This window comes from Protopterus annectens, chromosome 13.part0 (genome assembly GCF_019279795.1).
Source record: "Protopterus annectens isolate FY-2018-M chromosome 13.part0, PAN1.0, whole genome shotgun sequence".
Taxonomy (NCBI): domain Eukaryota; kingdom Metazoa; phylum Chordata; order Ceratodontiformes; family Protopteridae; genus Protopterus; species Protopterus annectens.
The window spans coordinates 1,056,625,170-1,056,651,207 of NC_056747.1; positions in this window are offsets into that span (position 1 = coordinate 1,056,625,170).

Sequence of the window (26,038 nt, forward strand, 5' to 3'; positions counted from 1 at the left end):
ACTGCTCTCCAAAGTTCTACTAAAAGTCAAACAGGGCACACCAAGGATGATTTTGATTGCTTCAGACTGGCCGTGCCAACACTGGTACCCCTTCCTGCTCACTGTGTCGCAAATATCTCCATGGCACCTGCCTCAGACCCCTTCCCTGCTGCCTCAGCAAGAGAACCAAATTCTGCACCCTCAGCTTCCAACATTAATTCTTGTAGCCTGGCTAATCACTTAAAGTCACCCTTTTCATCTCTCAGCAAACCTGTGATGGATGTCATCTTGGAAGCGAGGAGACCTAGTACTAGAAAAGCTTATGCTGACAAATGGAAAAGTTTCTGTGCCTGGAACCAATCTTGAGGGATGAGCACAGCAGCACCCAATTTATCTGAGATTTTGCAATACTTAACTGAGATGCTTCACAAGGGCCTGTCTTTTTCCTCCATTAAAATTCATGCCTCAGCTATTTCAGCGCACTATAGCATGGAACCACCCCTCTTCTCACATCCTCTGCTCAAGCAGTATCTCAGAGGGACAAAAAACTTGAGACCACCAAGGAGAGCTCCAGCCTCTGCCTGGGACCTTAACTTTGTTTTGGAGAAACTCACTCTGCCTCCTTTCGAGCCAGCTGCTACTGCAGACTTAAAATTTCTTTCTTGGAAAACAGCCTTCCTTTTACAATCACTTCAGCTAGAAGGATATCTGAATTACAGGCCCTTATGGCAGTGGAGCCTTTCATCATCTTTCATGCAGACAGGGTATCCCTCAGGACCAATCCATCCTTCATGCCCAAGGTGGTTTCCAGTGTGGCACTTAATCAGTCCATTCATTTGTCAACCTTTTTTCCCAATCGACGGAACAAAGGGGAAAAGATTCTGCATTCCTTGGATGTGCACAGACACTAAGATTCTACTTGGACAGGACTAAATCTCCAAAAAAAATCTGAACAATTGCTGGTAGCATTTGCTGCAGGGGCAAAGGAAAAGGCTGTTTCAAAACAAACCATTTCTAAATGGGTAAGCCATTGCATTCATTTCTGCTATAAGCACCATGGAAAACCTATCCCCCAGGGGATCAGATCTCACTCCACCAGGGCTGCATCTACTTCTGCAGCTTTTCTCAGTGGTGTCCCTAGCAAGGATAATCCTGGAAGCTGCTACCTGGAGTTCTGTGCATACTTTCACCAAGCGTTATCATTTTTCTCTAAATCCAGAGCTGGCTTTCCCACTGCTGTCTTGCAGGGCCTTATAGCTGGCCCTAATGCTGTATAAACTCCTCCTCCCAACCATAGCTTTGGGAATCTACCCAAATGTAATGACTGCAACAGTGAAACACGAAGAACATAGTACAGTTGTGTACACATACCATAAATGTAGATGTTCGAGTTTATTCACTGTTGCAGTCCTGGGTACCCTCCCTCCAGCCCCCTAGATTTTCTGACTATACCTCTACTTTCCTTTACTATGCTTAAAAGCCTTTTTGGTGTATTTGCTTTTGGTTGGAGGTATACTGTTGTGTTTTTGTGTTTATTCGCTCCCCATTAGGGGGGCACCTGACATCTGGGGCAAGAATAACTGATGTAATGACGTTGGCTGCATGTTTTATACCCCTGATGACCTGACATCATGGAAGAAGGGACAGCATCTGATGCAGGACCCAAGAATTTGTTAATCAGGCCCACTGAGGGCAACCTGCCAGTAGATTACCCAAATGTAATGACTGCAACAGTGAATACACTCGAACATCTACATTTATGGTACGTGTACACAACTGTACTTTATAACCATCTCAGTGGTGCAGAGTTAGGATCCAGGCTGAGGACCCCAGATGATTCAGGTTTGACTAATTCACCCACTTGCTAAAAGAGCTAGTCAGGTTGACAAACGTGAGCAGCAACAGGCTGGCTTGTCATTTTCTGGGTGCAGGATAGTGGTGTGGCTCACAGCAAAGATAACACTGATGTACCTGGGTGTCCATTTAAATAAACAGTTGTAATTTACCTACCTCACAGAGCACATGGATATTTGTACAACTTAAATATCTTTATGCACCAAGGAACTTGCTTACCAGAGAGGCAGCTATGGTAATAGGCAAAAATGCCCTGATACCCAGATTGGAGTATGCCTTGCCAGAGAGTACATTAGTCTTGTCACAGAATGCTACATTGCTACAAACTACTAAAAAAATATTCAGGTGTATTCTATGTCTTACTAGCTAAAGTCATGGGGATGTATGTAACAGGATGGGTGCTGCTGTTTCTAAACTCTCTCTTATTTAGACTGCTATGCTCAAAATAATGCTCCTCCAAATTGAGAAAACCAACTCCCAAAATGTCAGCATACTGACTAAGGTCCTGAGTGTGCATGGCTTTGAACAACATTTCAACTCACTCTGGGTGTGGAGGTTTTTGTCAAGGTCACACCTGCCTCCTGGAATTGCCTTTCACAGAAGCAGCCAGCAGGATAAAAGCACTCTCATCAAACTAAACATCTCAGAGGACAAATAAAGTCTACCTAAGCTAAATTTGAGGTGAATTTGGCTTCCCAGGCCAAGGACAACCACAAGGCATTCTTTAGCTATGTCTGCAACCTTAAAGACAATACATAGTTGTGTGCAGAGCTCATTCTAAATGGAGCCACCAATACTGAGCCAGAAGACATAACAAACCTACTGGCTGATAAATTCATTTCCAACTTTACCCCTCTCTCCCTATCAACCTTCCCTCAGGAAATACCATCAAATATCAAATACAACTCCCCCTGCTATCACCAGGGAACAGGTCCTTAATGCTCTCTCTCTAAGGCCAAGAACACTGCATCAGTGAGCCCAAACAATATCCCAGGATGCGTTCTAAATAGCATGAAACATGACCTATCAGGGCCTCTGGAATTGCTGTTTAACTATAGCCTCCAAATGGGCTTCATGCCTCATGAATGGAGAACAACAACAGTCATCCCTCTACACAAAGGTGGGCCATCTACAGACCCTGGAAACTACAGACAACTAAGTCTCACTCATCTTGTATGTAATGCCATGGAAATGATCAATAGACACTGAACCCAACCCAGTCTGATTTCATCAAGGGCAGATCATGCCTACTTAACCGGGTGGACTTTTTTGAGAAGGTTACCAAAGCAATGGATAAGGCCAAAATGGTTCAAACTGCCTACCTTGATCTGGCCAAGGCATTTGACTTAATACCCCACTCGGGCATTGTTGACAAACTCGAGGTTAGGTACAAACCTGTATGTTACCAGGTGGATAGCCAAGTGGCTCACAGACAGGACCCAGGAAGTTAGAATTGGAGAGTCCACCTCTACAAAGACGCTAGTCACAAGTGGAGTCCCTCAGGGATCAGTGCATGGACTGCTTCTTTTTGGCATTTACTTCTCTGAAGTCAAGGCCAATGTCAGTGGTCTCTGGCTGACTAAATTTGCAGGTGATTGCAAATTAGGAGCTGTCATTGAATCCCACACTGACACGCATGTTCTCCAGGAGGCGCTGACACAGACATACAACTGGTGTCAGAGCCATGGACTAAAGCTAAATGCCAAGAAATGCATAATAGTATCCTTCAGGAAGTTACCCACCCCGGCTGGCTATTATATTGATAACACACCCCTTAGAGTTGACCCAGTAGTCAGGAAGTTAGGGACACACACAGATATCAATCTAGCCTTTGACCATCATGTCTCTACAGTAGTGAGGAAATCATTCTATGTTGTGCAACTTTTAAACAAAGGTATGGCATCTATGTCCAAGGAAGTCATTGTTCCACTGTATTCATCATTCATCTGACCTGTCATTGAGCACAGTGCCCCCTTTGGTATGTACCTAACCAGGCATGTCCAACAATGGGAACATCCACAGAGGTTCCTCACTAAAAGAATACAGAGCTTAAGTAAAACATCCTATACTGACCACCTTAAGGCTCTATCCCTGTATTCTGTCTCCTACAGGCTTTTCAGGGGAGATCTTTGCCTGATATACAGGGCATTGTCAACCCCCACTCTGATGGAACTCCCACATATCTGCAAAACAAACAGCACCAGAATTACCCATTCTAATGACGTAAACCTCGTCTGTGATATAAATAGGACCTGCTGGCGAGACAGGTATATATCCCAGAGATTACCCCATCTCTGAAACAGGCTCCCCATCCATGTGAAGCAGAGATGCTCCCTAACCCAACTCAAGTGCAACTTGGATAATTGGATGGGGAACAGGAAATTCATCCCGGGTTTGGCACCTATGTTTCAAATGGACACAAGCAACCTGTAAATGGTTCACCTCAGATGAACAAAATTGGTTGCAGCCTTATATTGCTGAAAAATACTAAAATAATAGTATTTTTGCAGATGACAACCCCCTGCACCACCATATTGGGGACTTACTCCCTCACAGACACAGACACACACACACACACACACACACACACACACACACACACACACACACACACACACACAAATATACTTGCATGTATCAATTCCAAGGTTGCACAGCAATGTAGAAACAGAAGATGTCAAGACAAGTGAATCATTGCCAACACTATTATTGAAGTGGCACTGGCAATGATTTCCTATGATAAACACCACTCATGGAGTTATAGCTCATCCATTTGTCAGCAACAAGTTGTAACAGCAAGAACTGGTTACCCAACCAGTATGTTCATTCAAAAAATGTATGTGTATTCAGTGTTTTTAAGATTTACAGTAGCTGTAACTAATGTTAGTTTGTTGGGTTTACCACCATGACTTCACACTTTATTCTCTGTAAATAAATGTGTTATGTTGTCTGAAAGTTATACAAGACAGTCTTTCCACCCGTCACCTATGTATATTTCTGTGTATTGATTCTATGTATCAGTAATATGTCTTTTTTTTTTCCAGAGAGAGAAACTTTATTAAATTGTGTTCACATATATAACAGAATGAACATAATTAATCTTTCTTTTACTTCCTTGCAGTAGTCATGCACATACTGTTCTAGACAAAGCTGTATGACCACCCCCTAACTCTTCCTAATTACTGTGTTGCACTTAGATTATTTCCTTTGCTATTATTACCATTTGTCTTAATCAAGCTCCTGTAGAACTACAGGTACAAATTGTTGTCTTGGTTAACCTTTCCTCCTTTTATACCATAAATCTCTTATCCCAAAAACAATATTGCTTAATACCTTGATTATCAGACAGCTTAAAAGGTGTGAAAATTGTTGTTACTCGGCGTTGTCAGACAGATTTTCCATTAATTCCACCCATGGTTTCCATCTATTTACTATTGTAGTTTGTAGTATATATAAGAACCCTGATGCATTTTCCTGTGCCTTTACAGGATTAACCAGTTAAAGGAGATCTGTTAAGGTTGGGGAGTTTCACTTCTCCAGCATTTTGCTGTAACTTTTTTTTGTTTGCTAAGAATGCTACTGTCCAAATCAATGTTGTCTCTATGGTCTTAATTCCCCCCCCCCAAAAAAAAAGAAAGATTTCTCTAGTCAAATACATTTCCTCATTACATAAATGACTAATTAGCATATCTATATCCTCTTTGAATTCTGCTAACAGACTACATGCTCAGAAATTTCTTCCCTAATCTCCTCTTACTTTCCTTTTTCATCTCCAGATGAATCTTTTCTAGTTTACTAGTTGCATAGAACATTTGTACTAAAACTTCCACCCCAAAAAATTCTGTATTTTGGAACCTTGAGAGCTACTTTTTTTTAAAACAAGAAACATCTTTATTAAACCATCACGTATTGCATAAGCAATCATACATTTATATAAATGAAAAAAAAAAAACTCACAGACACAATCCTAGTTTTATCACTTTTCCTAGTTCCTTAAGGAGATATTCTGGTGTAGAGAAATAATGCAGAGACTACCTGGGTTGTTAATTTTGTTTGACCCTGAAGCCCTTTCTTGCACTTAATAATCCAATTGTCCAGGTAAGGCCATTTATCATGATCTTTTGTTTGCCAACATTTACTTATTTTTCTTTTTTACTCCTCATATTACAACTGTTTATTGTAGGGAATTCCACATTTCTGTTTTGCCATTTCCCATTCTAGTATTCCTTGGTGGTGTCACCAGATCATGCAGTGTCTTGGTGATGATGACTGTAGTTGTCATTGCCACCCCACTATTTTATTCCTCTTCTCAAATTTGGAAGATTCTATAGGCAGCAAGTCATTTTTTCATCTAGCTAAATCTTCGAGGTTATATTAACTCTCCAGTTCTTTCTTGATTGTATTTGGCTTCTTTTGCTCTAATCCCCACCACAATGCTAATATCCCCAAAAGCAGGATTTCTGGATCCTTACTATTACCTTATCTTTCCACTTTGCTTTGTAGCAATCACTTTGAGACCTTATGTAAAATATAGTATAACTGCTTTACTGTAATGTTTCAAATATAAATTGCTAAGCCCCCTAATTCTTTAGGCAGCTTTTGATATTCCCAGGCTACCCTGGGCATGGTGCACTGCCTGCCCAGCATATATAAAATATGCATCATATAACTTGCCGCCTCTGGTCCAAGTAGAGATGTAGATTTAGCCACTTTTTTAAATTATTTTGAGCTCATTCAGTTATGGCATCATATCTCAACATATATGATATTTCCCAAGAGTTTGCTAACCAAATGCCCAGATATTTAAGTCTGCCTTGCTTCCAGATTTCTGGATACTATCATTTTAATTGTGATAGTTCATCTAGATAGATTCCTATAGCTTATCCCTTGTCCATGTTAATATTATTACCTGAAGCCTCGCATGTTTGAGCAGTATATGGAATAATTTAGGTAATTCAATGTGTAGATGAGGTAGGTTGCTAGGACATAATCGGGAAACAAAGCTGATTTTAGGTCCATGTAACCGCACTTGTATCCCTTTATGTCTGAGTCGCTTATCACTTTTGCTAGGGGTTCCAAATAAAGTGCAAATAATAATGGGAAGAATGGACATGCCTGTCTACTTCCCATTGAAAGAGGAACATGCCTGTCTACTTCCCATTGAAAGAGGAAAGTTATCTGAAAGTTTAGCCCTAACCCTTACTGTTGCCTGTAATTCATGATAAATGGTCCTCAGTAGGCATATTAAGTCATGTGAAAAGTGTATTTTTTCATTACTTAAAATAAGTTCTGTTCAACTCCATTGAACTTTTCTTTTCATCTAAAACAAATATTAGTGGATTTTTCTTTTTAATGGCATCTTGCAGTATCAAGATATTATGGATTAAATTGTCTCGCCATCCTTTTCATTTGTATAAATCCTGTCTGGTTGAGACCTATTAATCTGGGCAGCCCTTACTTATTCTAGCTGCTAGAATTTCCATAAATACTTTATATTCATGATTTAATACTGAAATGGGCTTATAGGAGGTTGGATTATGAAGGTTTTTAGCTGCTATGTAAATATGTGCAATAACTACTGTTTTCCAGGAGGTAAGAACTTTTCAAGTTCAAATAATAAAATTAAATAAACTTTTCCAAACATGGACTATTATTTCTTCAATAAATTCCCATACCTCTAATGGAATGCCATCAATTCCTGTCAATTTTCCTGGAAATTGTTTCAGTAGTATCTGTTGTATTTCTTGTTCAGTGATTTCTTTAGTAAGCCCCTGTATCTCATTGTCTTCTAATTTCTGTGAATTAACTTTGTTCAGTATATCTGTAATGTTTTTCCAACTATGTTGTTATTTTGTGTTTTATATAATCCTGTAAAATAACTTACCAGGATCCTTTGCAGTCCTGAGGTATGGGTTTCCCTTTTACCTGAATTTCATCATATAAATTGTAAATAGACCTTTCATGTTCTTGTTGTCAGAGCATCGCTGTGAGTGCCTTTAATGACCTAGCAGTGTTAATAAAATAAACGCCCTGGATTGTATTCCTATTTCTTAGCAGACTCAAGTCCTCTGTCTTCTGGTGTTTTTAGATAAACTTCCTTAATTGACTATTTTGCCTTTTTGTCCTATTTTTTGCTTTGAGATACAAGTTCTTTATTAGTTGATTGATCTAATTTTAGATACCACTCCCTATTCCCCCTCGCATGATATATTTCTTTCTGTTTTAACAATGTGACTATCTATTTTTATATCCTTCTCATATCTCAGCATTAAATGAGTTGACATTGTTCAGATTTTCCTCTAAGAAATTTGATATGTGATTTAATGTTCCAATTTCATTTTATAGGTAGCATGATCAGTATTACTTCTTGTTTTAATAATCTTACAGTCTATTTTTTATATTCTTCCCATGTCTCAGCATTAATTTCATTTTATAGGTATCAAAACGCCAGTTTTAGGTAACTTAATAGTTTCTGGTACATCTGTCTTGAATATCAATTGCATATGATCAGAGATGGTAATTGAGCTTACCTGAACTGCTTTTATGTAAGGTTTATATACTTTTAATATAAATCTTTTGAATATCCTAATGTAAGTATTAGTACTTGCAGTGTAATAGGTATAACCTTCCCTATTATCCTGTCTGGCCTTTGAGAGGCAAACACCTGTCAGTCGTAGACTGGATAATAAATCTTTTGTCTCTCTCTCTCTCAATATTAGTAATTCGACACTCAGTGTTTCCATTGTACGTTTCTGATTCCAGTCCCCTACAATGCCTAGCAATCTTTCTCTAAACCTCAAACTTTCCACTATTAGATTCTTAATTCCCCTGTATTTAAGTCTCTTTGAAAGGTAAATAGACTATGGGTGTACATTAGCCGTATAGGAGACCTTTGACACCAGCATAATGCCCTTGTTTTTGAGATAGTCTACCTAATATTTCTACAGGTAGTTTATTTTTTAATAATAGGGTGTCCTTCCTCCAATCCTTGTAAATAAAGTCCACGATTAGTGTAAAGCCCCCTTTTTTTCTAATTTCATATGCTCAGGCTGATCTAGATGCGTTTCTTGAATGATAATTTCTGCACTTGATTTTTTCAGTTGTCCCAGTATCTTTTCCCTCTTTACTGGGCAGATTACTCCATTTTTATTATCGCTAAGAAAAGAAAGTAGTTCCATACTGCAAGTCTAAATTATGCCCTTTTTTGTTTTCTTTTGTTTTTTTTAACAAAAGACATACAGATCACAGTTTGCTGAACATTCCTTCTAAATATTATAGCTACCTGATAACCCAGACAATTTTTTCCTTATTGCCCTTAACTATACATAAACTGTTATGCTGTAAGTAATGATGGTCACCCCTATTAAGTATATTACTTGTAAATTCAGGTAAATTTAAAATGTGTAATATATTCTTAGTTCACAAAAACAGTATTCAAAGTAAAAAAATATATAAAAAGAAAAACATTTTAACTATACATAAATTACTATCAAGTCCTTCCAAGGATGGCTAGAATTGTCCCAATTCTGGCTGTGCCTTACAAACTTCAATATACTGAGCATCAATGTAATAAATGATAAATACCATAATGTTTCTCAAAGTCAGAAAAAAAGGAACTCTTCTCTTTACCTGCAATGTATTTCTATGTATGTACCATATTATAGTTATAAATTGTTTTGTTGCTTTACTGTGTTGTATTTTTTTTTTTAGCTCACATCATGACTAAAAATGCCCATGGAGTACTTTACCTATTATGTTAGCAATTTTATATAAAATAAATAGAAAAAAGAAAGAATGGGTGACACCAGCTCAGGGGAGTTGCTACATATACCATGGAGTGACAACCCTCTCCTCCACCAAACAGGTTCAAATATATGTGAGAGATGCAACTATTTAGCCAAACTGGAGGCTGAGCTCTCTCATCTCAAAACTGGTGTAACCAGTCAGGAGGAGAAGGTAACCTCACACAACACAATTCCAGTATCACATAGTCCCACCACATCAGCGAACCAAACACATAAATACACAAAAACATACTCGGAGGCTCTAAATAAAAATCTACCTAAGCAACAGAGACCTCCAAAGCAGACATCCAAGCAAACGCTACCTCAAAACAAAACACACACAACACATAACCCACAAAGTCAGTGTGCCAAGCAGCCACAGCCCTTAAGGCTGAATAACACACCTGATACTCTTGTTATAGGTGACTCTATTGTCAGACACACTGACGTCCCACTCACCAGGCTGAATAAAGAGAAGGTCACGGTGAGCTGCCTGTCGGGTGCTAGGATCCGACACATAACGCAAGCACTCAGGTCACTCCAAAGCAAATACAAATATGACTCAGTCATTGTACATGCTGGTGTGAATGACCTGAGATGTACCTCCCTGGACTACATGAAAAGAGACATAGAGGAGCTCTCTGATCATGTAGCCCAGGCTGGTATGACCCTGACCTTGAGCAGCATCTTACCCTCACCTAGAATGATGCCACAGTACAAAGACAAAATGATCGATTTTAACAATTGGCTAAAATTTTGGTGTCATTCAAAGGGGATCCAGTGTCTGTCAGCCTGGGATGACATGCTCGACAAGCCACGTTGTTTCGCTAGGGATGGCTTGCACCTGTCACCACTGGGCTTTCGGATATTGGCAAAGGCTCTTGCCACCCCATAGTGCCTTTTTAGGCAAGGCTCAAAAGTCAAACCCACCCCATAGACAGCACAAGGAACAAGAAACTAAGGGTAATGCTGCTAAACGCCAGAAGTCTTAACCTCAAGATGCACGCACTCAAAGCTCTCCTCAGTATGGAGAACATCGATATCTGTGCAGTGACAGAAACCTGGTTCAAGGCTCCAGAGAGCACCCCAGCACTACCAGGCTATACCTCATATCATGCTTTTCGGCCCCAAAACCCGGACCGAACCACAAAAGGAGGGGGAGTTTCCATATTTATCAAGGATATCCACACCTCCAGGTTAGTGGTATTGCACGAAGTATCTGAGACCATCCATGTGCAACTAACAGTGGGCAAGACTGCTTTTCAGTTTATAGCATCCTACAGACCAACCTCTCAAAGTCAGGAATCCCATTCGGCTTTCCTGAAAACATTGGAGAACATGAAGATCTCTCCGAACACCATTATATTGGGCGACTTCAACTACCCAAACATTGACTGGGAGCACTACTCAAGCCCCAGCACCTTAGCCCAAAGATTCCTGGAAATTATAAACTCAAATGCTATGGAACAACTAGTCACCACTCCCACAAGAGGGGACAACATACTAGACCTGATCATTACCAACATGGGGACTCTATGCTCCACACCAGAAGTATATCCCTCATTGGTAAGATCAGACCATAAATTAATTTCACTGGATGTCCACATCCCGACCCCAGCCCCAGCCCAGAAAACCATAGTGAAAAACTTCTCAAAAGCGAACTTCTCACTTCTCAAAACTGAAGTGGAATCCTTCAAGGCCCCAGGGCCAGTGGAAACTACAGCCCAAACTGCAGAATCCTATATAAATGCATTCTACGGACATCTCCAGGAATGCATGGATCATGCTATCCCAAACAAAACCAAGACCCAATCATCCAAAGGCAGGCGTCCAGTCTGGTGAACCCCTGCCATAAATAAACTGTACAACAGAAGGAGGAAGCTACTACATGATAGAGCAAAATCCCTAATAGGGAAGGCATCTCTGATCAGTACTAGCAAAAAATTACGATCCCTCATAAAATCCTCCAAGACCAGCTTCGAGAGAAAAATTGCACAGGACACCAAAGACAATCATAAGGCTTTTTCAGTTATGTTAGAAACCTGGGATGCAACTCCCAGACTTGTTCTGAGTTGATTCTAAACGACAAAAAATGCACTGAACCCACAGACATCGCCAATATCCTGGCAGACAGGTTCAGTGCAAACTTCTCCACCCCCTCCCCCCCAAAAGAGCAAGTATCTATCCCGGCAGAGGGCTGCCTCCCAAACATCTCAGATGCTCAGGTGAAGGCTGCCCTCTCCAAAGCAAAAAACACTGCTTCCATGGGACCAGATGGCGTCCCAGGTTTCGTCCTACATGAACTACAAGAGGAACCTAATCCCTCAAATAAAGCAGCTATACAATCTCAGCCTCACTACAGGATATGTGCCCACAGAATGGCGTACAGCAACAATGGTCCCACTCCACAAAGGTGGAGCCTCTACGGACCCTGGAAACTATTGCCCCATAAGCCTGACTAGCTTAGTCTGCAAGGCTATGGAGAGGATCATCATGGAGCTCATAAACAAAGACATTGGGGACCTACAGACACTAGATCCTACCCAGTTCGGCTTTGACAAGGGCAGATCCTGCCTTTTGAACCTGGTTGACTTCTTTGAAACAGTCACCAAAGCCATAGACGAAGGCAAGGTAGTCCACACAGCCTATCTGGACCTTGCAAAGGCATTTGACACAATACCCCACTCGGGCATCATAGATAAGCTATCCAGCTTAAATATAAACCCCTATGTCACAAGATGGGTCGCAAACTGGCTCAAAGACAGAACCCACAGAGTGAGAGTTGCTGGAGCCATGTCAGACTCGAAACCGGTCACAAGTGGTGTCCCACAGGGTTCTGTCCTGGGACCACTCTTGTTCGGTATATACTTTTCCGAGGTACAGGCAAACGTGGGAGGACTATGGCTCACCAAGTTCGCAGACGACTGCAAACTGGGCGCCATAATCAACTCTCCAACTGACACAAACATCCTTCAAGAAGGTCTCACAGAGACAAATAACTGGTGCCAGCGCCATGGTTTAAAGCTAAATGCCAAAAAATGTATAGTCATACCCTTTGGCAAAAACAATGTGCCCACAAATTACCACATAGGCGGAAACCCATTAAGTACAGAGAAAGTTATTAGGGACCTGGGGACCCAAGTTGATAGCAATCTCTCCTTTGAAAACCACATTGCCAAAGTGGTTAGAAAGACCTTCTACATAGCCCACCTCATCACAAAGGGTTTCACATCTAGATCAAGAGAGGTAATCGTGCCCCTTTATTCATCCCTCATCAGGCCCATCATAGAATACAATGCCCCTTTGGGATGTACCTTACCCGACACCTGCAGCAATTAGAAAGACCCCAAAAGTATCTCACCAAGAGGATCAAGGGTCTCAAACAGATGCCATATGCTGCTCGGTTAAAAAAACTCCAGCTCTACTCAGTTGCATACCGCCTACTTCGAGGCGATCTATGCCTGACATACAAAGCTATGTCAAATCCAGAATTAATGGACATGCTCCACCTCAGTAAATCTAAATCCCTTAGAGCCACACGCTCGAGGGACTTGAACCTCAGCACAGAAATAAATAGAACTTGCTGGAGGGACAGGTTCATAACCCAGAGGCTCCCTTCGCTCTGGAATAGAATTCCAGTTCATGTGAGGCAGAGCACCTCACTGAATCTCTTCAAGAAGAATCTCGATAAGTGGATGGGGGATCGTAGGTTTGTCCCAGGGATTACTCCCGTGTCACTATTAGACAGAGGCACAGTAAACTAGACCTTAAAAAGGGCACAGTATACTCAAATCAAGGGGTGGCGTAAGCCATACAGAATCGGGCTAGGCTTATAATTGCCCCAGGGCAGATAGCCTAGTATGAACCTATGAACCTATGCATAGTGCTGTAGTTACAGAAGAAGCACACAGAGCTAAGTCATGCTTCTACATGCCTTCCACAAAGTAGGGCTTGCACAATGTTTGTAATTCAGTAGGGGCAAGGAAGTATTACATAAAAGAAGAGCTTGAGCTGTTGTGGATGATGGCCATTACCGCTCACCTCTTATTCCTGCTACTAGTGGTAGCTTAGGTTGGTTGGAACAAGGGAAGCAGAAGGTTTAGTTGTACAGAAGAAAAGACAAGATGGTCAGGTCAGTATAGGACACAAAAGATATGTTATTCCTCTCCTTTAAATGTATCACTGCATTTTTTTGATAACTTAAAATTTAGAAATGAATTCATAATTGGAGCAAATAAGTAAAATGTATGAAGAAATATTTTATATAAAGGGGTGTCACTTTACAGTTATAAATATAAGAATGTTATTTTAAGTGTTTTGCATTTGCTGACTTCTGTATTTATTGCATTTTTTTTCTTTTTCCCTCTCAGACCTTGGAAAAAACAAGCCTGGAAACAAAATGCTAGATACTCTAAAACGGCTTTCGACTGTAGTATTTAAACACTTTTTATTAGTAGCCTTTAACAATGAAATTATGAAGGAAGAAAATGTCTTTGAAAAAAGCAGCTTGTTTAACATAATTTTTTGCGTGTTAAAATATTATATTTGACAGCATTTGATTTACCATGTAAGTTTAAACCTAAACACGTGACTTCAGTGATATTATTTCCAAAAAGATCTAGACCACAAGGAGATCCGTGTCCTGACTGACTTGAATGACACCACATTGCAGACTCTAGTTAAAATAGAAAGTGATGTAATGAATTGTTTTTTTTATCCAGATGTTCAGCCTCTTCATTATTCAGGCTGAGATATAGAACTCAGAATACTGTATCTCTGGTACAGCAAAGGGGGACTTTTTGTTGGATATGACTTTGATGTACACTCTCCAGAGGTAGCCCAATAAAGTTTACAGGTGTTGGTCAGAAACCTCTCAGTGATAAGGAAAGACCTGCAAACAAATTCTTCTCTTTCCTTTGGTCCTACAGGAAGTGTGACTGATGGGGCATCTGAGGGGAGCAAAGATAAACAGGACTGTGCTGCTGTGAGTATGTATTGCTTCACAAGGTACCACACACAAGTGTCACCTGTTGTTTTTTGTGGATCTGTTACAGCCCCTGGTCAATTTAGAGAAACTGTTAAATGTCTGGAAAACTGTAGTGGTGATGAGGAGGAGTTATGAACCCTGGCTTAGAGTCCCTTCTCTTCTAGAAGGATATGATCAGTATTTGAACACTTTTGTCCTTGAAATGCAGTTAAATGTTGTTCCTATTTAGTACTGTTCCTACGCATGGGGAATTCTGTTGACCCATGTGCCCTAGTACCTGTCCAGAGCATGCTGTTGCAGTGGGCAACTCTACTTTCCAGTTATGTCAAAGTCGGTACAATAAGTCTGTTCACTGACTGTGGTAACCACGTACATTTTAAGTACCTCGAACATGAAGGCAAAGGGGTTTAGTGTAAAAGTAGCTGGAATTTTACTGTTAGTTACAGAAGCAGGCAAGTTCCACAAGTTTAGTGACCTAAAGATCAAATTTCTTGCTTTGCATGTTTTTTGTACTGCAGTTGCTGAAATTCATACACTATATTTTTTAAATTCATTGCACATGACCCTTAAGCAGTCTGTAATGTGAGTGTTAGAATGGAACATTGCAGGCAAGAGAACTTTTGTGAATAGTTTAGGAAGAACAAAATTCCATTATTTTTATTTCTAATCATTTGAACAATTCAGAGAGACAATACTGAACCTAAAGAACAAACACTGAAGACTCTTAATTTCTTTTAATTAATTGCTGATGTGTAAAAAACATTTTGACTTATTACACAAGCATTATGCTCTTTGCCTGATCTTCTTTGCTTTGATAATACTTATAGCTAAGCTGCAAATTATTTTCAGATGATAAATGGAGCTTCTGGCATTGTTTGCAGCCTCGATGACAATGCAGTTACACCAAGTGCCTGAAGAGGATTGATTGAGTTTGTACTGAGCCCTGAATGTTTTACATCCCATTTTTTAAAGTGCTGCTGCAAGCTTGCATCACCTTATGTTATTTCTAGTCTTTTTAAAGGGAAAGATTCTCATCAGACCCAAGTATTCACTGCTGCAGCTCCTTGGAATATCACATTTCAGGCAGTATTGAGAGATTTAAATAAAATATCTGTTGAAAATTAAAACTTTTTTTTTATATATTTATTAAAAGTTGTGTAAATGTATTATTGTATTGTTATTGTATACTGCTGTTTATAAAATAAAGAAATATAAAAGCGTGGTTCATTTTATCAGACTACTTTTCAACAATGTTATTGAGTGAAACATTTGTTCAAGTTACAAAAAGATTAATTTTATGAAGACCACTCTCACTCTTCTCATGAAGTAGGGGGAGGGGGCTTAAATTTCCACTCTGTTATCACTAACTTGGAGGTCCCCACATCCTTGGAGGAAAATACTACTCACCTGATGACAATTTTTGCAAATATTTTTTCATTGAATTTCATGTAAGGAAATGACATTTGTTGATCCATGCTTCAACCAAACACAGGGCTACCACAAATTAATGCTACAGCTGAGTGTTGTGTGTGTGCCATAACAATCAGAAAAAAAAAAGAATTATACCCACTGTAAACTGGCATTATATGTTTTCTATATAGAATAATAATACAATATTATAAGACCAATGAGTCTTTAGGGCAAATCCTAACAGGGAAAATAAATATAAAAAAATGTGACTGTTAACATTATGTACAGTCATCAGATATGATTTTTTTCCAGTACACTGCACCTAGTATCATAGACATTGTCCTTTAGTAATAGAATGCCATTTTCATCAACAGTAAGTGTATTAATATAAATCTTTATATAGAACAGATAGTGCCTGTTTAGAGTGGGTATATATTCCTTAACTGGTAGATTCTGTAGAAAAATTCTGACCTCCTAATATTACACCTGCTTAATGTTCCTCTAATATCCCAGGTAAAGTGTCTTACAATGCTGCATTGTTGTTTTCGCCGACTGTCAAGCAAATATTCTTGATATAGAATCCTTAGCTAATGCTTTTAATGTCTCCTCTATAGCTGTAAGTCATCACTTTATACTGGGTATGACATCACAGTTTGATGGTAACCAGTGAGTGTCCATTGAACATGAGGTCTGTGACCCAAACTTTGATCTAGTACAATTCTCACTCTTACTCTTTCTGCTACCTGTTTAGAAGAGATTTTTTATAACTTTTATCATTGTATGAACCTACTCATAATAACTCAAATGATTACAGCAGAGACTCGTCAAATTATCTCTATCTCTCAAAAGTATGCAATGCCATGTCTTATGTAAATTGGTTACATCAAAACCTTAAGGTATCTTTTTCATCTATAAGAGAGCATAGTTTCATAGTTTCATAGGTTAGTACTAAGCTAACTGCTCTTGCGAGCCATTTTAAGCCTAGCCAGTTATCCCTTGTGAGACTTAAACCCTGCACCTTGTGTTTGTGAGGCAAACACCTTAACCATTAGGCCACCCTCCCAACCCTTGACATTGACATGGAAATGTCCATTTATAAAATAATACAAACACATTAAACTTACTGAGCCAGACAATACTGCTAAAGACATCATTAACTGTAGTACTTTTGCCCATTTATACTAATTGCTGGATTCTCTGTTAGTATTTCAGCCTATCCATATTAACTCTTCACTGTTTATCCAAACCTAGGCTTTACATAGACATCTACCTTAAAGCATTCATCCTTGTCATCGTCTTTACACCCTATACCAATTTATTTTTCCTTTTTTCTCAAGACTTTATTTTTTAAAACAAGAAACTTCTTTATTAAATTATCAGTTATGGTCATAGGCAATCATACATTTATATAAATGAAAACAAACCATATTGACATTTTCAGTTGCATACATTATACACCACTTACAATCTTTCCAGTTATTGCTAGTCAATCATTATAAAGTTCATTCAGGTCCTGCCTTCCGTTCAACCTCATTCCTCCTCCAAAACTTTATTCTGCATGTATTGTTCCCACAATTCCCATTTTTTTCTCTGTAATTTGCTTCTACCCTTTTCTAAACGTCCCACTTCAAGTTATTTTATCTCTGTTACTATATTCACTACTTGGATTTTGATTTCCATTTCCCAGTAATTGTTTTTTGGCAGCCACCAGAATTTAAACTTGGCAAAGCCTTACTATGCGTTTACAATTCAAAGTCTGTCGCACAGCTCAAAAAATCATTTCCTTAGTTACACTAATTTGCTCACCCAATATTTCTGACAGAATAGTTTGCAGGGATGTTTTTAAAATCTGCCACCTCATTACACACACAAAAATATGTTCCTAATTATCTCCTTCCCCATCACACCTCCAACATTTGCAAGCCACTGGAGGAAAATTATTTGGAGTCTGCTTGGAGTATAAAAATACCTATGCAAACACTTCCAAGCAAAGATCCCGAATCTTCTAAACTTGGTTGCATATTTGGGAGCCATACATACCCCACCATCGTTCCTTTGTGAATTGCTTATCCAGTCTCTCTCCCCATTGCTTTCTAATCTCCTCTGATTGATTCCTATAGTTATCACGGAATGTTTTATATACCATACTAATTATCCCTTCTTTAAAAGCCGCTTCTGTTCTAGATCCTACTAAACACTTTACCAGCACTGCTCTTTTGCTAGGATTCCCCCATTTCTTTTTGCTTATACTCTGATATCTTAAGTGTTGAGAAAAAAGATATTTATTTATCTACTAAACCCCATAATTATCCTTTCTTTTCAGTTTCCTATTAACAATCTGAGGCTTACACCAAAGATACTTCAGCTTCTCTGTTAACACACAATTTGCTCTCTGTGTGTTGTTATGAGTGGACAACTAAATATACTTGCACACATGTAAATATACATGTGTTTTTGCCCTTATTGTCTTCTCCAATGCCAGATTTTACCTTCCCTGTGAAACAGTTTTCCACTGTAAAATACGTTTGCTTTGTACAATATTACATCTTTTTACAAAATGATTGATTATAATCAAACTGATCTTTTGTTGTAACTATTATTTTTATGTTGTTACTGGAGCTTTTCTCCCCAGGTCTCTGCTGAAAAGGGTCTGTGTGCCTAGTTGCATCCTGGCAACAAATGTAATACTTAAAAGTAGTATTGCTTCTGTTTTAATTCCCTTTTACTCAGAAGTTCTCACGCTTGTTTTCTGCTCTCTGGTTCAAACAGTGCAAAAGGAATAGGAAACTTTATCCTTAGTCTTGTTTCCATTAATAATTGTAATGGAGATAATCTTACTGACTGAAATATGTTTCTGTAATTTAAGGATGCAATATGAAAGTCCACACGGGTACCATCTGATGCAGCACGTTAATATGTTTTTCACAGTCTGTATCATGAGTTCACTTTACCCATTTACTGGAGTATATTTTGAACTTGAAATAATATGCTGAAGCCAAGAAGCACCTTCACGTCTCAACAAGTACTTTGTGGTTCATTATCAGACATGACTTGTTTATGAATTATATGCTGTGTACATGCAGTTCTGTAGTGGCTGAACTATCTTTGCATAGCGCAACCTCTAGGTATTTTGACTAACACACAGAGTAGAAAGTTTAAATTATTATACTGAAACAAGTCAACTCCTGCTTTTAACCTTGGCAATGACTGGTCTGTTCCTCTTTCTGATTTTGGTTTCAGTGTATGCACTAAAACTCATGCTTTTCCATCATGAGTTCAGTGCATGCTATCTCCACCTCTCTCTCTGCACTCACATATTCTCTAGCAGGTAAAACTCATTGATTTTCACTAGCATCTCATTTATCAGCCATGATGAGATGATTGCATTCTCAATATTAAATTAACCTTGTATGCAAGATAAATTATATCTGGCCGTATAGTATGGTTTAATGAAAAATGTAAATACATTGCATTGTCTGGCTATCCTGACATCATGGCTTCTTGTAGAATTCACATTTCTGTGTCTACTTTTTTCACCATTTAAGTTATTCACAGCTTTTAGTTGGTGTCACTACTTATAATACTTTCAGATCTTATTAGAGAAATATCTTACATTCATTCTAGCTCTTCTAACCATATTTATTTTGTGTATTACTCTCCTTTGCTTTTATTGAACTTCAGTATCATATTTCTGCAGTGAGAGTACCAATATTTTTAAAATAGCTAGTGCTTTTTACAATGACTTTTAATTATTTGCAGTAATGTGTGGTTTGGTTTAATGTTAGTAAACTTACCATACACACAATCATTGCATTTCTGACAACTAAGGTCCATGACCAATATTTCCTTCTCACTTTGTGTGTACTCTTGTTAGTTTGTTAAATCTTTAGATATTCAATGAGTAGGTCTGCTTCTAGCCCTTTCTGGCTTATCTCCACTTGAACCATTGTAGGTAATGCTGCATCCAAAATATTTGAACATAGATGAAGTGGTTATCACTCTCTTTAATTGCTCATTTCTTCCTAGTTTGGTCTTCTGACCAACTCCAGACTGTATTTTTCTCCATTACCTTTATCAGAGGTGCTTCTGTAATTGCAAATAAGGTATAAACTTGGAAAGGTATGGACTATGGCCAGGAATGACATTAGTGAAGGTTTGCCTGTTGAAGTTTACATATTTGTAGTGGCAGTTAACTTAACAGAATGTGGCTCATCAACAGACTACAACCCCTGCATCTCAAAGATGAGACATCAGTTTTATACTTAACTTTTTCTCAGCTTCAGTCCTTGCAATATTTTTCTCGCAGCTTAGTTAATCAGGTGTCACATCAAACTAAAATGTCATCAATATTTGCAACAACACCACAGCCTTCAGTCGTATTAGCCACAATACTTTGAAAGACCTGTAGTGCTGATGAAATGTCAAATATAAGTCCCATACATCTGTGTCTGTCCATGGGTGCACTAAAGTTAGCCTACTCTAGTTTAAATTGCCCAAATCCCTGATTACAATCAAGTAATATTATATATTTGGATTACACATAGTAGTCTTTATATCAAATTTAATTTAATATTGCTCCTTAAACAGTAGTCTTTATATCAAATTTAATTTAAAATTGTTCCTTAAATAAAACACTGAACACATAAGTTAACTATTTACAATATAATTTGAGACCAGGAATTAAATAGTGGACATATTGTTTTATTTTCATTATAAAACAAATATTGACAATTGGACCTGTGGTTCCATGTCATGTATTATAGTTTAGTTTATTAAACAGATGTACATAGGTCAGCCATGGTGGTGCAGCAGTTAGCGTTGCCACCTCACAGCAAGAGGTTCCCCGGTTCAATCCTCGGCTGGGGTGCCTTCTGTGCGGAGTCTGCATGTCCTCCCTGTGGTCGTGAGGGTTTCCTCTGGGTGCTCCAGTTTCCTCCCACATCCCGAAGACATGCTGTAGGTGGATTGGACACTCTAAATTGGCCCTAGGTGCAAGAGTGTCTTTGTGCCTTCTGTGGAAGGTTGGGCGCCGGGCTGGCAACTCGACACCATAAAACTCCATTGCCAATCATGAGCGGACAGGTGATCCGCTGTGGCGACCCCTAACCGGGAAAAAGCCGAAAGAAGAAGATTAAACAGATGTACATCTTAGGTGCTTTAATCCACATTCATGTCGTCTTCAATCTCTGTTTCCATTACAGAATCCCATACAACCCATTTCCCCTTAGAGAGTTCTGCTTCTAATTTCTAATGGTTCTCAGTTGCATATTTTTTCATCTCTTCTAATTATTTATTTTACTTGTATTGATTTGTCTTTGATTTTCCATTTTCTAGTTATAGCTTTCTTAGTTACTATCAACATAACATGTATTACTGATGTTGAAAGTATTACATTTAATTTTATACCAACTCAACAAAGCCATTTGTATATTGAGGTTAAATTCTCTTCAAATAGGAGGCTTAGCATATTGTTCAGTTCATATTTGTACTGACACAACTCCATATATTCCCAAGATAGATGCCCCCAAGAACCTATTCTGAATCATCACATCTCCAACATATGCCTCTTGACCATGGGAATATTTTTTCAAGCTTTTTAAGGGTATAGAAAATTTGTGCAAACATTTTCATGCAAAAAAAATCTAAATGTTCTCAGTATAGCTGCATATCTAGGGAAAAGGCATATTTTCCACTAATACTCATCTGTAATATCTTACTTAATTGTTCTCTTCATGCTATTTACTAATTTTATATTGCATTGTCTTCTCAAATCTAATATTGCCTTATCCATACATACATACATCCAGCAGTAATTCCTTTTTTCCATTTTACTCATGAGGTGAAGGTGTCACATCAGCAGTGACCATCATCTAGAGCCAATGTTTATACTACTGGGTGCCACAAGTAGTCTGTTATAACACACGCACACAAACTCACAGCAATGGCCAATTTAGAGTGTCCAGTTCATCTAATGCTTATCTTTGTAATGTGGGGGAAAACTGGAGGATCTAGGGAGACATGCAGAATCTGCACTAAAGACTCCTCAGCTAAGAATCAAACCAGAGAATCTCTTGCTGTGAGACAACACTACTACCCACTGTACCACTGTGCTGTCCTTCTATTAATACTGTCTTATATGCTCTATGTATAACTGTTTTCCAGTGTATTATTTCTGTTCTGGCCTCAATTATAAAATCTAGTCTATGTATATCATACCTCTCAACTGTCCAGATTTTTGACTCATATTTTTGGTCCGTTTCTCATAAAATTGTAGTTTTCTGGCAAATCACTAAGGACTGAAGTCAGAAAATAATGACCAGCATTTGATTTTCAGACTTAATATCCTTCAGAAAATTAATGCTAATGCAAAACCTGTTGCTCTATATCTTTCTAAGTTTGTAAGAGCAATATTTAAAAGGTGTTCCTATTTTTGGGCCTTTGTTCCCCCTATTATTTGTGGCTTTGTCCAGATTTCTTGCTCTAGGAGGTATATTCTTCCTTCATCCTCAACATTAGACTTGTATATGTAAGTTGACCCAAGTTCAGTAACCCAACATTTTGTCTAGCTTCCTCCCATTTCATTACCTCATCTCCTTTTATGATTTGTTCCCAAAATCTTGGTTCAGTTCTTTCTTCAAAATGCTCATTACATTTTCTTCTGTATCTTTCTTCTTACTATGTATATTATAGCCTGTTGGTGCTATTGTTCTCCAAGGTCTAACTGCCTTTAAAGTAAAAACTTGCTTAATAGTTTCAGTATATAAGGCTGTACGAAATAGTCTTTATATTCCTTTCTTAAATCTGCCAAAATGCCCATGTGCAATTCCTACACTGTGTCTTCAGGTACTTCGCCTGTCACATGCTTCCATTTAGGCATATAGTTTGTGTCCTGAATCAAATATATTAATTTAAGCTAGCCGAAAGAGAGAGAGAGAGGCCTTATAATATGCCTCTCAATCTGGAAGTTCCAAATCACCCTTTTTCTTTGTAAATACACCCTCCCAAAAAAAAAAAAAAGCACAAATCCTTAACTTCCTCTTTTTTTTTTTTTTTTTTAAATATTCTTCCTGTCATCTCTCAGTTGATATGTATAAGCCTGTACTATGTAACGAAACAGTGTACCCAAAAACATCTTAATCACTTATAGATTATTTTTCATATTCATAAATAATTTCCATAGTCTTGCCTTATTTTATAATCTCCTGAATAATCTCCTTACATTTCTTTAGCCGCTTTCTCAAAATCCCATTTTCAATCAAATTCCTGAATATCATCTTATTGTGATCCCACAAATAGGGGTAGTTCTGTACCAAGTTATGTTTTGGGACGTCATTCATTACTTCAACCTTTGTTTTTGTTCCATTTGCTTTATATCCTGCTGTAACTAGTAACATATTTCAGTTTATCAAATATAAGTTTATCTTGTTCCAGACTGGTAACATTTCATGTTGTCTGCCAAAAGGGCTATTTTTCATTAGTAGTTATCTATTTACATCCAGTTTTATTCGATTCTTATATCTTTGGCTTATTTTGCTACATATAAAGAAAATAATAATGGTGAAAGTTGAATCCTCTGCCTAGTTCCTGTTGGAAGACTAAAAGCTTTAGACAGCTCACCACCGCATTTCACTGTAGCTTGAGCCCCACTGTAGATCCATCCATCCACAACCCCTTTTTCTCAATTTTGCACATGGGGTTGGGGTGGCATGTCAACAGTGCCAATCATCTATAGCCAAGGTTCACACCACCAAGTGGCTATCCCTGCTGCAGTTCTTCCATACCACACACTTGCATGCACACTTACACCTGTGGCCAACTTAGTGTCCAATCCACTTACTGCATGCCTTTGGAATGTAGGAAGAAACCCACACGCACACGGAGTATGTGCAGACTCTGCACAAAAGGCACCCCAGCTGAGAATCAAGTTGGATAACCTCTTGCTGTGAGACAACATGGCTCTTGCATTGTCTAGATATCCACAGACAATTCCGATTTTACTTCTATAGATACTAAGTATAAATGTTCATGCTTCTAGAAACCCAAATGTGTCAAAAAAAAAATTTCCAGCTCACTTTCAAATATTTCTTCAGCATCCAAACCTATTAACATTAAATTATTTTCCATACTGATCCAAATATATTATTCATGGCAATTATCTTTGCCATTTATTTTGCCAAAATTGTAAAAAATACTTTGTAATCATGATTCTGAATTGAAATAGATCTGCATGACCATGGATCAAGAGGATTTCCTCTTTTTTGGTATAACTACCACTACTTGCTTTCCAAACCAAAGGCACATCCCTACCTGGACAAATATTGCTAAAAAGTGCTAACCATACTTTTATTTCCTGTTCCCATAATTCTATTGGTATTCCATCACTTACATGTGGTTTCTCTTTATTCCGATTACTCATTGTTTCTTTAATTTCAGTTCCCTTTATTTTTTATGTTAATACCCTTCTTTCTTCTGTTAACTGAAGAATTTGTAATTCTCTCAAGCATTTTAAAATTTCATCTTTGCTGCTCGCAAGCTCTGTTTTATGTCTGTATAGTGTACTATACTAATTTGCCATTACATTCATAATTTTTCCTGTGTCCACTTCTACTCTACTATTCTCATAATTGCTGATTTTAATTATTATCCTTTCCACGTTTTGTTGCCTTAAACAATGAAGCTAAGAATCTGGTTGCTCAAGAATTATCAGAAATAGCTGTTTTAAAACTATTGTTCTGTAGTAATTTATATTTTCTAAATGCTCTTGCATAGACATCTGAGCTTCTTTCAGTTGCCCTTCAGCATGTTGAGTTCCAATTATTATTTTTTTGCTTCTGTGAATCCATTACTTTTCAAACCATATAAATATCTACTATGACTATTATTCCACATCTTGTTTGCTTTCACTGTGAACATGTTTTGAATCTTTAATTTGCAATTATCCTATTCCCTTGTAAGATCTTACTGCTTACATTCAAGTTTAATATTGGTCCACTTAGTCTGATCCACCCAGTCATTAAACAACTTCCTTTTCAGAAGAAATATTGGAAAATGCCAGTGTTTGTAACAGTAGACTTTTACTTGTTTACAAAATTTAACTTGTATAGGTGAACAGTCTGACACTGTTACAGGTGTGTTCTCATGGTTAACACCATGTTAACAATATTCTTTGATATGTAGTATCTATTTGATATTGTCCAAACACGATATTTTGTCAAGCAATGTGTATATTCCACTTCATTCTGTCTTATTTTCGTTACATCACTGAACCCAAATACATGCATATATTTTGCAAAGTATCTATCCACAGCTGATATTCTGTGATAGCTTGGCACTCCAGAGAATTCTTCCTTATTTCCTATGGTGGTTCAGTCTATAGCAGATACCATACATCCTTGATGAAAGGCCATAACATCATGCATAATATTCTTTATATTATGCCTCAATGCTTTTGGTAGAATATATACTGAAACAAGTGCAATTCTTGAGCTTTGCCAACAATCTTACACTCCACTCAGTCTTCTCCCTCTATTCATTTGTTTATCAATCTTTATTCTAATACCCTTTCTAATTAATTTAAAGGCTTCTTTCTCTCATTGTCCTCTTCTTCCAAAACAAACATTCTTTCCCATTTTCTTTACAAATTATTCAGGTGCATTTGTTGCAACATTATTATCTGCATATTAATCGTATAAATATAGGTCAGTATCTTGTCCATTTTTTTTAAACCATTAATGTTGTAATCTGGTAAATCAAATTTTTACATGATAAATCTTACATATGGGCTTTGTCTTTCTGTTACACACTGGTCCTTCATGAGTCTGTTTCTATTATCATTATTTGTGTCACTTCATACAGTTTTGTGTAATATTGTTCCAAATATAACCAACATAAAACCAATCCGAGGATTCTGTATAAGGAGACCAGGCCAAAACACATGTTCCACAAATTTATTGAAATAATCCAGATAAGATTGTCAGTTTTTTCTAAATGTACCTGATCTCTTATTTCCATTAAAACATCACAC